Here is a 16,888-nt window from a genome sequence, read left to right as displayed (position 1 = left end):
GCGTTATACACAATAACAAAGCGCGTCGTGGGTCAGCTGATCACTCCCCGCACATTATGTTTTTTTCCGTCTTTTTTCGGGGGCATTCAAGTTCTGGATTTTTGTTCGAAATCAGAAGCGAAAAAATCTCGAAATTTTTGTTCAAACTCTGATTTGTTCGAAGACCGGGACGTTCAAAAACCGAGGTACCACTGTATCATCTTCAACAAGAAGGTTATTGGACTTTGCCATAACACTATGTGTGTGTGGACATAGACATGGTGACAAGTCCAACCTTCAATGACAGTGCTCACCGTGTGCGCATCACTCCTGCGTCAGAGTCTAACCCTAACCTGCCATCGATCAACACTTGCAGAACTAGAGCAGGGACGGATGGTATATTATTAGTAGACGTTGCACCTTTAACATGACCAAACGCATTCACCAGCATGGCATAACAATATCGAGTTAACGGCTGTCACGCACTCTTCTTTCTGTTGTAGAGATTGATTCGTATTGAAAGCTTGCTTTTATATTAATACGGAAAAATGCCCCTGTTTCAATTCAGTTCATTTATAGTGACTTTTTTAGTAGTTATGCCAAATGCACGTTACTCATGTTACATTTCAAATTGTTAATTTAACTCAAGTTCGACCAAAATGTTATGGGAATTGATATTTACCTCACCAGGTGTTTCATCTTTGGTTCTAGTGAGCTGGTCAGGTTCATATCCAACCAGCTGAAAGGGCAAGGAATGTTGCGACAATGTGTTCACATGCACAGCGTCCAAGTGTAGGATATGACAATAGGTCAAGTGTGTGTGTGCTGGGTGGGACCAGGAAGTACAGAGACTTCTGTGTTTAGATGAAATACATCTAGCGAAATTAATCTTTTTTTTTTATTCATTTATTTACAAAACACCGCAAATGATAACTGCAAAATGAAGCACACATCTTCTACACCCACTGGTTTCTGGCAGCTTTTCATAATGGAACTTGCCGTTCATCAGAGCGGTAAACATCTCTAATAGCTCACCTGCTGTGACGCATCACACATATCTAGATGAGCATCCGCCATGTGGTAACGCAACTCATTTGGGGGTCAGACATTAACAACATTATTTATTTGTCTTTATTTATTTATAATATATAATGGCTGTCAACCCTCATTGTCGAATAAATGTACATTTGTTTTACTACGAGAGCAATGTTCAAAAAAGAAAAGAATAATTCACTCATGACATGCATCGACATCATTCAGTCATTATCAGGAACTGCCTCAGACACACGTGGAAGTGTCCTGCAGAAAAATAAGGGACAGCAAAATCTCCCACATCTCACAGCAAGATGGGGGACGCTCCATGCCGAGCCGGCCCAGCAATTATGCGAACTAAGTGGCTGCTTAAGATGCACTTTGCCGCGCTTTCCAAACACCGTATAGCAAGCGAGTCGTGAGCAACTGTAGCTCAAATTATGAAAAGTGGAAATCAAGTCCTTCATGAAGAATAGCTGAAAGATTGTCACATTGCTGCTGAGCAAATAAGTCCAACCATGAATTTTTCGGTTTAATGTTTCTGTACCAGCCCGGTGAAAAAAAAAAAAAAAGACAAATGATGGTTCAAAATTCTAAAGCATATAGTCAGCAGTTGTAAACGCATTTGAAAAAAAAAATGTAAACAAGAATATATTATTTGGCCTTAATATTATTGGCATTTTTATTCTTCATCGTTGAAGTTATTTACATTCAGCAGCTCAGCAACAATGCTGGGTGGGGAACAGTTGAAATCTACTGTCCTGCATCACACTGCTATATCTACTTCAGACGTCATGATAAACATGTGATGGACCACAAAAACCTGATAAACAAACCACAACATCCTGCATCAGTTCAATAGGGGGAGGTTTCGCGTGTATTTTTAATGTATTTCATGTTCATGGAAATAAAATGAATGAAATTTTATTCGCATAAAATGTAAATGTGAAAAATGTTTCATGGCATAATTATACTTCATAATAGCTACATTTATTCCTTCTACATACATTATGTACTTGACATCTTTTGTCGTAATCACTGTCTTTCTATTGTTATAACAGTCACAGTTCATCATGTGGCCTTTTAGTCAACTGTATTACGCACCTCTGGATTAGATGCATAAGATCAGATTCCTAGTATCAATTCAGTTTGTTCAGTATGTTATCAATTCAGTATGTCGTGGCCTGCTATAGGACTTAAACCATTAGAACTTTGAGAACAGATGGCGTACCTTCAAGCTATATTCACTTCCTATTCGCGATAAGTCTTCAGACACCAGTCCATTCAAGACTCTTGACTGTCTACCAAGTCAGTCTGTTAGTGAATCGCGATGATTCCAACATGGCTGAGCTACCTTGCGTCCCTGACGCCACTTTCGTGACAGTGTGGAAACACCTTTCCTCTAACACGTCGGATGCTTTTTACACTTTCTGCTGCCTTTTGCTCTCTCCGCTGCTCAGATAACCTCTGGGATGCAGGTAAGACAGGAAAGCAAGGACATTCCTAATGTGGTCGGCGAAGTGGGTTGGTTAAAATCATAGGTTCCAGCTGCCAAACTAAGGAGGGCAGCTCTGGCGTTTTAAACAGGAATGTATAATGCATGATTTATGTGCTTCGAGTGCAAATACGTGTTTTTACCTACCAGAACTCTCTGTATTGCTGCAACATATACCTGCTGTGTTATGGAAAGCCTTTCAGAAACAGGTTCCAGCATGCTAAACAGCCTTTCTGGCAGTGTCTGACAACTTTCTAAATGAAGCTCATTATGTCCTCATTGATTTTTCATATTCTTTCTCACCGGTAAATACCCCCAAGGTGCTCCTCTTACAGTCTCCTCTCCTGCTCACCACGTGCGCTTCCTATCCCTTTTTTTTTTCTTTTTATTTATCAGATCCTCCCTAAACAGCAGCAAATAGTAGAACACTTATGGGAGCCGAACGGTTTCCAATTAGCCAAACAAATACCTCCATTCACTCGCACCGTCACACGGCGCCTCAGAGAGCCCGGGCGGCCATTACAGACAATTAGAATTTAATAAGCCCAATATGCTCACGATACTAATGGAGCAGGAGGAAGGGGGTGGTATTGTTGGTGGGGTAGCAAGAGATGTGGCATCACCTGCCCTCCTTCAATCCCTCGACTGTTATGCCGTTTTTATTGCTGTTGCCAAGGCAGCTCATTGATAGTATTTGGGATAATCTTGGAAGCTATAGACTCTGGCCTCTATCTGTCATGGCTGACTGTGCGATCAGGTGCAGTGTGTGCTGGCTGACAAAAGACTCAGAGTGGAGATTAACTCAAAGATTTAATAAACAACGACGAAGTTATACACAGACGAACAGATATAAAATACACACAAGGGCTGGGGAAAAAACCTGGAACAGAAAAGAGGCGAATTAGACTCAAGCTTGACTAACAGAGAGAACAGAAACGCACTAGGAAATCAACTCACGAGGCCCAAAACACACACACACACACACACACACTAGGAAATAACGGTATTTATCAGAAAACAAAAGTGAGATTTACAAAGCACTCACACAACCGGAAAGCAATCGTGGAAACACAAGACGAAGCGGGAAAGACGACAACTAAGGAAGCAGCTAGGGAATCAAGCGTGCACAGAATCAGTGTTGCCAACTTAGCGACTTTGTCGCTATTTTTAGTTACTTTCTGGACCACTCCTAGCAAGAAAATTAGACAAAAGCGACTAGCGACAAATCGAGCGACTTTTTTTGGTGATCAGAGGCTCCAAATTCGCGGGAGGGGAAAAATACTTGCGTCGTTTTCTCTCTTTTACCGTTCAGAGAAAGAGACAGAGAGGGGCAGTGGAAGAGAGACACAGGCAGAGAGGGGCGGAGTTGAGAACAGCGCGGACTGTCGCTTCCCTGTTTTTTTTCCTCACCTACTCACAGGCAGACACTCAACAACCCGCCACCCCTCACGTTTTGATTGGACCGCTCGCTCGTCTAACGACTTTTAGCTACTTCTGGGCGGGCCAATAGCTACTTCCGATGCTAGGGAGTTGCCAACATTGCACAGGATTTCGAATATTCAGAGAAACAAATGAGAGAGTGGAGCCTTGGGAGCGTTTACCGTCGGACACGAGCTGGCACCGAGGTGTTGATATCCACGACTTGATGCGCTGATGAACGGAAAGCTAGGGGAAAACAAGGAAACGGAAATGAGACACAGCTGGGAATCACACAAATAAAAGCATGAAGAATGCGGACATGACACTATCGTACTGAAAACGACATGAAGATAATGTAAAAAAAAAAAGTAGTAGATGAAATATTGAAGAACTCCAACCTTTTATCATCAAATTTAGGACAGCTATTTCCGTACTGCAAGAGGGAAAATTGGACCAAAAAGTAGTGTTATTGTGGGGAGGTTTTTTTTTTTTTTTTCTCAGGTTGAATGGCTCTCATTGGGAGGTATGTGATGCAGGACTGTTGGAGTTCAAGAGTGCTGAAGGGTCAGCGAGAGCTGGCAGCTCAGTGGTCAAGAGTCCTGATGATGATAAAGGGCGACAGTGAAGATGGCTTTGAGAGGCTCAGGTTGCAGATGGCATGATTTTCCTGAAAACAGATAGATCAAGAAACTAGTTAACACGACAAGAAAAGGTCGGAATCTTAGGTCTGGCGCTGTGCACGCGAAAAAAACACAAGCCGCTTGAGGATGAGACGAGAAATGGAAGCCCGCAGAGCGTTTTGAAGGCCTCAGGTGATTGCAGTCAAGTGTGCTCGTGATGGTGGTATGTCTGCAGAGGTTGTTCCATGAAACATATTTTCACTATATTTCATGAGCTTCATGGTTGCATTCTTAAACAACTCCCGCAGTCTACGGAAATCTGAGCCGTCCAATATCATTTTCAGATGGCCTGATTTGAAGGACTGTAAAGTTCAACATGTTTGGGAGTTTATCTCAAATTTGTAAAATTCAGATTTTTATTTATCTATTATATTTTATGTACATTTTTAGAAGTGTATGACATTCTCTTGAAAGCATTATGTTGCCGCTGCAACCAATCGCATGGTAAATATAATTATACAAATTATTATTTATTCATGTATGTTAAATAGCCTGCCATTTTATTTTGTGTCATTTCCGGATCATTAAACCGTCTTCAATAAGGTTTCTTGGCTGCAGAAGTAAAACAGGTGGTTTCACCGAAGAAGATTTAGGGGCGTTGACCACCCTCCATTCATCTTCCTTCCTTATAAAGCCATCCCACTGTCACTTTTTTTTTTTTACAATCTCCCTCTAGATGTGAAAAGCTTTACATCTCTGCTCACCTTCTTTCCATTTCCAGTATTTCACCTTTTCATCTGTATAGTAAGGCCTGATGAAATGAGGTGACACAAATGACATTTTATGGGGCTGTGCAGCACAACCAGGCAGAACACGGCAGGCAATCATAAAAGTCATTGTCTGCAGCGTATGCCACTTTTAATGTGTTCCATTTGATTAAATACAGTGATGGGTGAGGCGCAGTGGAAGGTGAGACCTCTGAGGTGGTGCGTGAGATAGAGTGGTGAGTCAAGAACTGAAGAAGAGGTTTAAACCAGAGAGGGAAGAGCCAGATTACAGGGGAGAGAGAGAGGGCAGTTTAGTTTGCGTATCAATTATCCATCGCTGGTTTAAATAACAAAGAATCTCTCGCTAATAATTGACAATTATAGCGGAAAGGAGAAGTGAAAACAAGCAGGGTGGCATTCGCCAGTGAGGAAAGAAAGGCTGAGCACAAAATAGTTAGAAACAGAAGGAAAAACCAAGTTCTGTCGTAGCCAGAGGGCAACAGTGAAGCAAAAATTGGATGACTTTTTGTGCTGACAACCAGAGTATGTACCCCCTGCTGGGACTGTACGTATTACTACTGTCTAAATCTCAGGGAAAAGTTTGATGGAAATGATTCAGAATTAATAAATAACAATTTGAGATGTAGTAGCAGGATCCCAAATCCAGGCCAGTTTTATCAAGCTCTCTTAGTGTTATTATTTATGATGTGATCCATTGTTTTTATTGAATGTTCATCAAGTCATTCATATATATATATATATATATATATATATATATATATATATATATATATATATATATATATATATATATATATATATATATATACTTTTTGTTAGTATTTATCTGATATTTATTTATTTTGGACGTATAGTTTTTGTTTTGGTTTTTGGAAACTGGAGGCCTCGGATCGAAATTTCGTTGCCTAGATATTGTGATATGTTTTTGTGCAATGACAATAAAGAAAGTCTACATCTAAGTCTAAATGATTCAAGCAATTCGCTTTTTGTTTAATCCCCTGAACATCCACAACTGGCTTTAAAATATGTGGGTGTTTGCCTAAAGGCAAAGCCAGACCAAAAATTTTAAACAAATTCAGGGTTTGCTTTTTTGCCTTTTTTGTCTCATTCAAGTGGCGTCTGGCAGAATGTTGTCACATGGTGAGGAACTTGGGCCGCACAACGACCATGTGAACTCATACCTGAAGACAATACGGAGTCATCTAACCTTTGTTTTTGGGCAGTGGGAAGAAAACACTCCATGGACATTGTATAAAAATGCCACACAAATAGTTCCCGTGTTCGCGCCCTCACTTGCCTCAAGCTCCAAACAAACAAGGTTTTTGAAACCTTGCCTACCACTAGTGATGAACTGATGAGGCGTCACGAAACAGTGACCTGATCATGGCCCCCACAAGCACTCTCTACTCTAAAACATTTGGATTTTATTTACTGTTGTCCATGAAACTTCACGTAGCTTTAAACCGTGAGACCACATGATTTCAAGAATCTTCATAAGTTCACATGTAATTCAATAAAACTTCAAATCTTTTCTGAAGCAAGTGCTCCATCTAGCGGTATCTGAAAAATAAGACACTGTTTCACGATACCTCATCCACCCATCAATAACACATAGTATATTGTAGTGATGGGTAGATGAGGTTTCATGAAACAGTGTCGTGATTTTCAGACCCCACTAGATGGCACATTGTGCTGTAAAATGTTTGGACTTGAACAATAAATTCTCATCTACCATCTCCGGCATGTACTATTACTTGTACTTATTTTTGTCACAAATAATAGACACTTCTGGTCTCAAACCCTGAGGCCCATGACAAATCACAATAGAAAATGGAAGTGAAGAAATGTGAGGTACAGCTGAACAGTGAAAAAGAATAAGAATATATATATATATATATATATATATATATATATATATATATATATATATATATATATATATATATATATATATATATATATATATATATATATATATATATATATATATATATATATATATATTTAAAATTTTATTTCAACTCATTGCTGCCGTAACTGAATGTATAAGTCAAAGTGGTTGACTCTGTGACAAGGTAAAACACGAGCTGCATGTCCGGTGACTTGCTAACTCAACACTTGAAAAGTCAAATGAAGTCATTTACCCCATGACACAACTGGTTAACCAGCTGTAGGCAGTTGGTTGGTTGTGGCTTGGCTGGTGTAACCACAGTGATCACTGCTTTTGGCCGACTGCTGTCTCATGGACTAATGGATATATCCACCCTGAGAAAAGCCCTGTGACTGTCAGAGAGTAGTTTAACATCCAAGCATTACGGGGTAATTAGCTTGCTGTCCTTGCCTGCCAGGCTTGGCAAAACCTCTCTTGTTCCTCCTCTGGTTTTATCCATCCACATGCCTTTGTGAGGTTTCTCTCTTTCTTCTTATGTTGCTTAAATTGTTGCGACATACAGAGATTGATTTACATAATCCCATTTTGACCAGAAGTTGCATGAATAATGGTGTTAAAGACATTGAATTTTGTGCATCTTAATGTCATATTTTGTTGTGGTTTGATATGATAATTATCTGGCTGAACTTAATTTTCATGTAAATTTATGTTCTTTCAAACACTGCACAGCCCATACTCCATTAAAAAAAAACATCAGCATAAACCGAAGCGCATTCCAGATCATGTAAAACAAGCAAAGCGTAAATCTACTCAGGGAATGTTTGTTGCCCTCCTGCTCCCGTCTTTTAACCCAAAAAGAATAGACTATTGGTCATATTCGTGCCTCGAAATATATTTTAATGTTTAATGTTCGCACTGTAATAAAGGATTATTTAATCTGAACTTGTCTTATCTTGTGTTTGTCAGCTTTAATATCACATTTTCAATGGTTGCCGCAATCTTGTATGTCCATGGAGTTTATATCCGCCTTAAATTATTGGTCTCTCACAATGTGTGGTCGTCATTCTATCACTCTCACCACTTGTTTTTTGTCAAGGTTCCTTATGGAACTTGTCTACTTTCCTCTGCTTTATCATTATCCAAGTGTGCCATCTGCTTGCAGGGGGTTTGGGGCCCTGTGACGTCACGCATCCTCTACAGAAACATGGTGAGAGGCTCCAAGGCCTCACACATATGTCGGTCATTCATACCATCTCAGGTGGTTCTGGCGATTCCAATGGTCCTCTTGTGTGGAACATCACATGTACGGCAGCAACTGCCTACTGTGGTGGTCAAGTGAAAGTGAACATCAAACAAACACAACTTTATATATTTGTACAATGTAGTCTCGGTCTCTAGTCCTCAACACTTGAAGTTGACAACCTTTGAGGGACAATGGAAAAGCTTATTGAAAACATTTTCAGAAAATAATGGACTCCACCTTTAAAATGTGGCCATGTCATATATTTTATTGGCAAAATATATAATTCACACCTGATGGAGTAATTTGTGACAGATCACAGCTCAACCATGTCGTCTGTCCACTTCAAGAATGGCGTCCATTTTGCTCGACATATTTATGTTGCGATACTTTTTTTCTGTTTACATTATAACACAACAAATGGGTTTGGGATGTCGACTACATGGGCGCATAGACTTCAGTAATCTTGTTCTGTCCACGCAGATGTTTCCTCAAGTCACTTTATGAGGAACTGAAAATGACGGGGGACAAAGCTCAGACTGGAAAGGATGTGTTTTCAAGTGGACAAAGCAGGACTTTGGCCGCTAACAACAGGTTTGTCAACATCATCAAACTTCCAGTGATGGCTAAACATATTTTGTTCTCTCTCCAGAAACTAATAATGGTGTTTGATTTCTCATTAAACCCACTTCAGTCTGATATTAACCACCACTTGTCAAAGCGATCTCAACAAGCCCTGACTGTCTTCAGGCCGTTCTGAACCCGTAAGTTATAATTACGGATCTCAATGCCCATTGGAATTGTTAGGAATGGTTAAATGACAATGTGAAGAATGGGCTTCATCTGGTCTCCTGTTTACACAAAAGACAAAACCAAATATGAATTGGAAAATAACATGGCAAGTGAAGCCAACACATTTGGTTGTGAAGCTTGTGCTCTGCCATGAGTGCAGGGCGCATTACCGACCCATCCCCATAAAGGGTGGGCGGTTCCCTTCACTGTTCTCTCTGTATTTGTTTTTGAGTCATGTTTATGTCCTCAGCTCCGGCAGATTGTGCCTCTCTTCACTGGTCATATGAGAAGATCACATTGTACTGAAGTTGTGTGCTTGCTTTTGTCGTGAAGAAGGGAAGAGGAGAGTTCCAAGTGCTGTTTCAAGGTTGTGGTTCCTTAACCACTGCGTGATCTACACACTCTTCGCAGCGAGCAGAGCTTCCCTCAGGTCTCGGGAATCTCGTGGTCAGATCTGCTGTCACTGGGCTCCCGGAAGTGCGGTTGGCGGGCAAACCCAGCCTCTCAAGCAGATCATGCGGCAGGGAACGCCCGGTTCCCTGGTTTATATGTGTCTGGGCACCCAGCGAGGGATGTTTAATGGTGCTTTATAAAAGATGCCAAGCTCAAGTCCAGGTTTGTGCAGGGAGCGGCAGGGTCATTCTGCCTACTCAGGCGTCTGCTGCAAGACAAGGATCTGTTCTTATTGGATGAGGTGCAGAGCCATCCATGAATGCGACTGGGCTGGTTCTGGTATTCAACACTATTTTTTTTTTTTTTTGTTCCCTGTCCGTTCTGGTGTTTGAAAAGCCAAAGGCCTGGGGGACTTCTTGTCCTCCTGAATGATTTTCTCTTTCTCACTTGACGTGTCCACTCCTCGGGTGCATATATCCCATCAAACAGCGGGGATTCGCTATGAATTTTGGCACGAGCTTGCTGATTCCAGTCGGTTATTTATGTGCTTTAACTCAGCCACAGGATGATGTGATGGCTGGACGGGCTCATCCGGCCCATTGTCCGACTGACATCTCGGTTGCTGGAAGCTTGACCACCAATGGTGTCAACAGTGATGTCCGTACTGCGGCTTATGTCAACCACCCACACATTAGAACGACTGGGCTCACCTCACACATGAGGTGGCGCCACAGTTTTGTTTTTGTTTTTTTTGTTTTTTTTTTTTAACTCTTAAGCTTAAGCTTAAGTGGATGTGTTCGGCAACTTGAATTTCAAGTTTTTATTTTATTTTATTTTTTTATATCAAGTGTTGCAGGTGTTTTGAGCTGACTTATATTCAGTCACATCATATTACATTTTCCACTTAGATGCCAGTGAACTGTATCCTGTTTTCTCTGTCTTTGGTCTGACATCAATCATTTTGTTTGGATTCTTTTTCAGGTCAGTACCTATCAGTTGTGTGTACCGTTACATTCTCTGCATTTATAAAATATTTCTTTACCTTCAGAGTTCCCATTGAATTTAGCAGGAACTGTACATGCAACATGGACCAACGACTGGTACGGAGAGTGGGACATAGGTTGACTACAGAAAAGTATTTAATACTGTACTCAAGCCATTGTGAGGTCATTTTTCTTTTCACTACTCTCAAAGAAACACATTCATGAAATTAAAAGCAGTGACTAGCATTCGACAAATATTTAATGCAAATCAAAAAAAAAAAAAAAATGAAGCTATTGAAAATGATTGAAAGTCACAGCACTGGTTCAGTCAGTTCAATCGACTGACTTCACCTCACATTACCTGCAATGTGCTTATCAAAGGCAGGCGCCAGTAATGGAGTGCGCTAAGCAGGCGTGGATGTATTGGAACGATTTAGTTTGATAAAATAACAGTCTTGCATTGAAAGATCCTTTCAGCTGCTGATGTAAGTGTTTTCGCCCCTCCTCACACTTCTGCCTTCCCCTCGCTCCCACCATTTAATCACTGGATGTAAATCAAACAGAAAAAGAAAGTACTCATTTAAACCTGCCAGAGAAGTTTGGGTCCCTACGGACGGCTGATATCGCGCAGCACCCTGCTCTGATGAGAGTGTGACGGCGGATTAATTCCTCTTTGAATAGATGGTGACATAAAAGCCTAAACTTGGAGGGCGATGATGAATAAACTGTAAAAAAAAAAGAAGAAAAAAAAAATTGGGACGCATCATCATTTACGATGGCTGTATTGTGGAGGGTACAGAAAAGCAAAGAAAGAACACTCATCTCTAAATACCTGGCTGGGAAATAATGGGCTCCAACTGCGGTGTTTATTACACAAACAGTAATTCTTTGTCACAACCAGCAATAGGTCTCACACTCCCACTAAAGTGCTGTACTCTTTTTTTTTCCTCTCTTCCCAAGGCCATATATTTTGAGTTCCGAACGACTTAAAAGTGTTTTGCAGCTCTGAAGAAGTTATATTTCTTTATTTACAGAAAAAAAAAAAAACAGCAGGAAGGTCCTTATTGTATACACATACGCTCTAATTCTAATTCTCCACCGCCAAACCATGGAAATTATTCAATTATGGATTAGCATTGTTCCACCTAATGAATCCGCAATGGTGTTTGAAACTATGTGGGTCACAACAAAAGCCTCTCTCAGGGAAAAGGTAACTTACTCACTCATGGCTGTGGTCACGTCCAGTATAATTTCTGGGAGCACCACCGGTCAGAAAAACATATTCATGGCAACCTCTTATATATTTATCATTGGTGTATTACAAGTTTTAAAATCATATAACAGCAATAGGGTGAGTTCCAATTCCTCCCTCAATCTTAACCTTCAACCATAGTTCTCAAAACCAAGTGTTAAGGGCTATGGGTGAGTTATAAATGGTGCACCCCTTAAATTCAGATGCGTCCGACTGTGGGGGGGCATTACACAAATGTGGCGAACAGTCTCAGAAGAAGAAGAAAAGATCATAAAATACAACGAAATATCATGCAACAGTGATGTAAGTTATCCATAAAATGGGCTAAGAACATGAAAAATAGTCACTATCTTCACTGCTTAGGACGCCTTTTTTATTGGATGGAAATACACAAAGCATTGTGGGTAGTCTGGGTATTCTCCAATCCTAAGGTATGTGCCGACAAATCTCAAAATTGAGGAAGACACTTCCCTCATTCTTGGTCCTCAACTTAACTTCTTGGTTGAGGGCTGAGGTTGAAGATTAAGGATGGAATTGAAATTCACCCTGTGACTTCAAGCGGATGTGAAGCAAAAAGTTTGCTTTTTGGTTTTTTTTTTCCACTTCTGGCATCAACACTTAGAGTTGCCCAGTTTCCACTCAGTAAGTGACAATCTCTGTTTAAAAAAAAAATGGGTGAGGTGTCATTGTAGTCCAAATATTTAGCTTAAATGAAGAAAGTGTTTCATGAAGCCTCAGAACCTGATCACTATCAACAGCAATAAAACCATCATGAATTTTTAAGAAGTCCAGTACTGCGTACTTTGCTTTACATATGAGGAGTCCATTCCACAAAGCTCCATCTGTCCATCACTCCCAAGTATTGAAAAATAAGGGATAAAAGGAGAAATGCGTTTGCCATCTCCAGTCTGCCACATCCGGAATCTCACCCTACTATTGTGGCATAGACACGACCTCAGGACCGAAGGATCAAAAGATGTCGGCGTGTTTAGGAGCAAATTGAAGCGGTGTAATGTATTTAATCTTCAGCAAAGCACAAGGGAGCTGGATCTGCGTAGTCTGCTAATACAACACAAGTATCCATGTTATGAGGTCGAGTGCTGTTGTGAAAACTGTAAATGCTATTAATTGCTTCAGGGCGTAGACTGTCAAATGTATAAAGCGTAAAATGCCACTTTCGTACAAATGTTTAATGCTTAACAGAACACCACTCAAGAGAGCTGAGCAGTCGTGTTGCATGACGTGGATTACCAGACGCATATATTCCCTGAACATGCTGAGAAACCTCTGCCTGTGCGCTTGTTTTTTTCCAGTCAAGTTTGGTAATCTAACACGTTTCTGCGATTCAAGTCTTGAAGCATCCGCGCATATCTATTTATTTGATTATTTTCTTTATAACACACTTGAAACTAATACAGAGACACATTTAATATTCAGGGAGGGCATTATTTTTTTGTTTTTTTTGGTTCTACATGCATGTGTAAGGCATCGTTGTCTGCCCCATTTCGGTGCTACAGTAATCCTTATGTATTAGCAATCCAGCTGCAGCCAGGCCTGTTGAGAGAGACCCTCTCTCGCAGCCCGAACAGTGGGAACCTAAATCAGGCTGACATGCTCCTGGCACAACCCGAACCAGTGCCAAATTGTTCTTGACATTATCAAATGCATCCTATTGGATGAGTTTCACGAGCACAGTTTCACTGACCTCTTCCTGTACTGCCCTGCACCAAAGGTAAAATTATGGAAATAATGCGAGCAGACAGGGAATTCTGATGAATGGACTTCAAATAGGTCATAAGGACAAACACTGAGCCTTATATTCTCAAATAATGTTTTGGAAACCGTCCCAAGCCACGAGAAATCTGAGCAAACCGCAATGTCTTTTTGAAGCTGTGGTCCTTCCAATATTAAGTAATATGTGAGCGAAATTAAACACATTAAAGACACCTTTTTTCAACGCAGCTCTCTTCCAAAATAAACCGACGCGTCGTAGAAATATACCGTTACATTTACAAATTCGATATCAATTTCCTGCCGTTGCCAAGGTGACCTATTTTGTTGCATTCGTTGAAGCAACTGCAGAGTGAAATTATTCACCTTGATCTTCATTGAACGTGAATAGAATGTGTCTTTAGAGTGAAGTTGTCCTCTGTTTCAGTTCGCTCATCCTCTAATGTGATGATCAATTCATTCCCCAGTAGCGATGAAGTGAACATGAGGCATATGAGCTGTAGTATGACACATGGTTCACCGATGGCTCGCAGTCAAACCTGTGACCTTTATTTAATATGCTATGTGTGAATAACAAGGTAAATGTCAGCGTTGTATTCAGAAGGTCATATGGTATAGTCAAATCAGCAGATAAATCACAAATCTTCATTTTAATGTAACATGAAAACGGCAAGCGGAATTGTCGATTCTTGCTTTACAAGTTACAGTAATGGAATAAGTAATAATAATAGTAATAATGAAGTTAAAAAAAGGCCAGTTCCCTATTACAAATTAAGATTCCATTTGAATGGTGCTTATCTTGGCTTACTGCTTCATGTTGACATTTTTATTTTGGGTGATGAGCAGATATTACTTTTTTTTTTTTCATTATGAATGTCATATATACAGTGGTGCCTCGAACGTCTCGGAAAAATTTTGAGTTTTTTTTTTTTGCTTCGGATTTCGAATGAAAATCCAGAACTCGAACTCCCTTGAAAAAAAACATAGCGTGCGCGGACCGATCAGCTGACCCACGACGCGCTTTGTTATTGTGTATAACGCAGCCTCTGTATTCAGACGTGTCCCGTTAGCTACATTTACTGACTGTTTTTTCTTCATATTGCGGTGTAAAACCTTTCCTGTCTCCACACTGGACCGTGGTAGAGTGTCACAGGGGAGGTGCTCACTCTCCACACCACTCCAGGGTTTGATGTCCTGTTGTGGGCTGGAGCTGGGACAGGGATGAGGCGAGTCTGGGACAGAGCGTGACTTGGTTTATGACTTTGTCACAGCCAAACTGCACAGAAGCGCACATTCAGAGCTGGACACGCACCGGGCACCTCTTCACTTCTGGAGAGACGTCACTCACTCGGCAACCCCTCCCACATGCAGCGGCCACACACATAGAGGAACAGCGCACCTGCAGCAGACACTCTACATTCACTCCTACAAAAGACTATTTTAAGGCTCGGAACGCATTATTTCTCTTTCCATTCATTGTAATGGGAAAAATCGATTCAGATTTCGAACAAATCGCTTCTAGAACGGCCGTCTGGAACGGATTGTGGTCGAGAACCGAGGTTCCACTGTACTTTTTTTTTGTACATATTGAAAATGTGCCTGAAAGTCGTAGAAACACTTGCAGGTGAGTGACATAACAGTAGACTAACAGCGAGCTGTGGCTTAAAAGCCATGCCTCCATCAATCATGAACATGCTCAGAGACCATCATCATGTTTAATTTCACAAATATATCATTCCCTAATCCATATTCTTTGTGTACTTTAATGCAGAAACCGTTCTGCTCCTGCCCCCCTCCACCCTTGATAGACGCTGTCAGGTAGCCTCCCGCCTGCCAAGACTTGACAAGAGGTGAGAAGCTCTAAATGTATGACACCAACCTTGCTCTCAACCCACAGATGTCAAGACACAGTCAAGTTGAGCAGCACACGCCAAAACAAATAAAAATAAGAAGAACCACAATAGCCTTTATTAATCTATTGGGGAGGAAATTGAGCTGCTCCTCTAACAAAACAGCTACTCACAGGCGGCGCTGAGAGACACATGGACACAAAGTGCAAGGCGCTGCCTCTGACCACAACATCTTAATCAAACTATGAGCCAGATTGTCCAGGCATTTTAATCCGACTATGGCAAATTGTAATTTATGTCCCGCTGTTGGATTAACATGCCTAAATTTCAAACCAATACTTGTTGTCCAAAGGCCACAATTAATAATACATGCCATGTCGACAGTGTGTTCGACATCAACAATGTCTACAAAGTTCAGATTTTTCAAAGCAGTTTGAAAATGATAAGACCATTTTTAATAGCATTTTTTTTTTCACTTCTCCTGAAAGATCTGTGGATACCCTGAAGCAACTCAGAATCCAAATGTCATCTCTTCTGTCCTATTGCTTACTTTAAATGAAAGGCAGTTGAATTTGACTTTGAACTGCATCACTACTGCAACAATTTTCCTTTCCTTTATTTTTTTTACTTCGTTCAACAAACTCAACACGAGGTGAGAGACTTTCATGATGTAATATTTCATTTCAGATGTTTGCGTTGTGTCATTCAACGTATGAAGGTTGAATAGCTTTCAACTTTGGTCGCCTACATGTATGTGTGAGTTTCTCTTAAGCAGACAGCCTCACTTGACGTTTGTCCTAGACTCAACCCTGGCATGATTGAAAGGTCAGCCTCTCGCCGTCCCTTCCTTCATCATCCCCACTTTTCTCCCTATTATGAAGGCAAAAGGAGCATGAGCTGAGCACTGACTGAGTGCCTGTCGCCGCTGCCCACATCAGCTGGTGGGTGTTTGCCCGAGAAATGAAGTATGGATTTCTTATTTAGAGAGTTGGTTTGAGATACGGTCATCGTGCCATTTATTTCATTCATCACAGCTAGGTAGTGATTGTTTAACCCTGGGTGTCGCAATGTTCGAAATGAAGATTGATGAGCAGTCTGGATTCGGTATCAAGCCAATTCGATAAATGCCTTTTTTGAGCGGAGTGGATGGTCAGTGGAAACTGTTTTGTTCCACATAAAAGAACAATCTGCGTTGCTTTCCTAAACTTTGTCTTGAGAAAGACTTACATTGAATAGTGCCGTGTAGTGACGGTTAGATGAGGTTTCATGAAACAGTGACCTTATTTTCAGAGGCCACCAGATGGCACTGTCTGTTGTAAAATGTTAGAACGTCAGTAACTAATATTTTTAAATGAAACCTTGCATCACTTCTAAACCATCTAGTGGAAAATTAGGATGCTGTTTCATGATACCTCATCTACCT

The sequence above is a fragment of the Synchiropus splendidus genome, chromosome 2 (genome assembly GCF_027744825.2).
Source record: "Synchiropus splendidus isolate RoL2022-P1 chromosome 2, RoL_Sspl_1.0, whole genome shotgun sequence".
In the NCBI taxonomy this organism is placed as follows: domain Eukaryota; kingdom Metazoa; phylum Chordata; class Actinopteri; order Syngnathiformes; family Callionymidae; genus Synchiropus; species Synchiropus splendidus.
The sequence above is the reverse complement of the archived record's forward strand: the minus strand, read 5'-3'. Positions refer to the sequence as shown.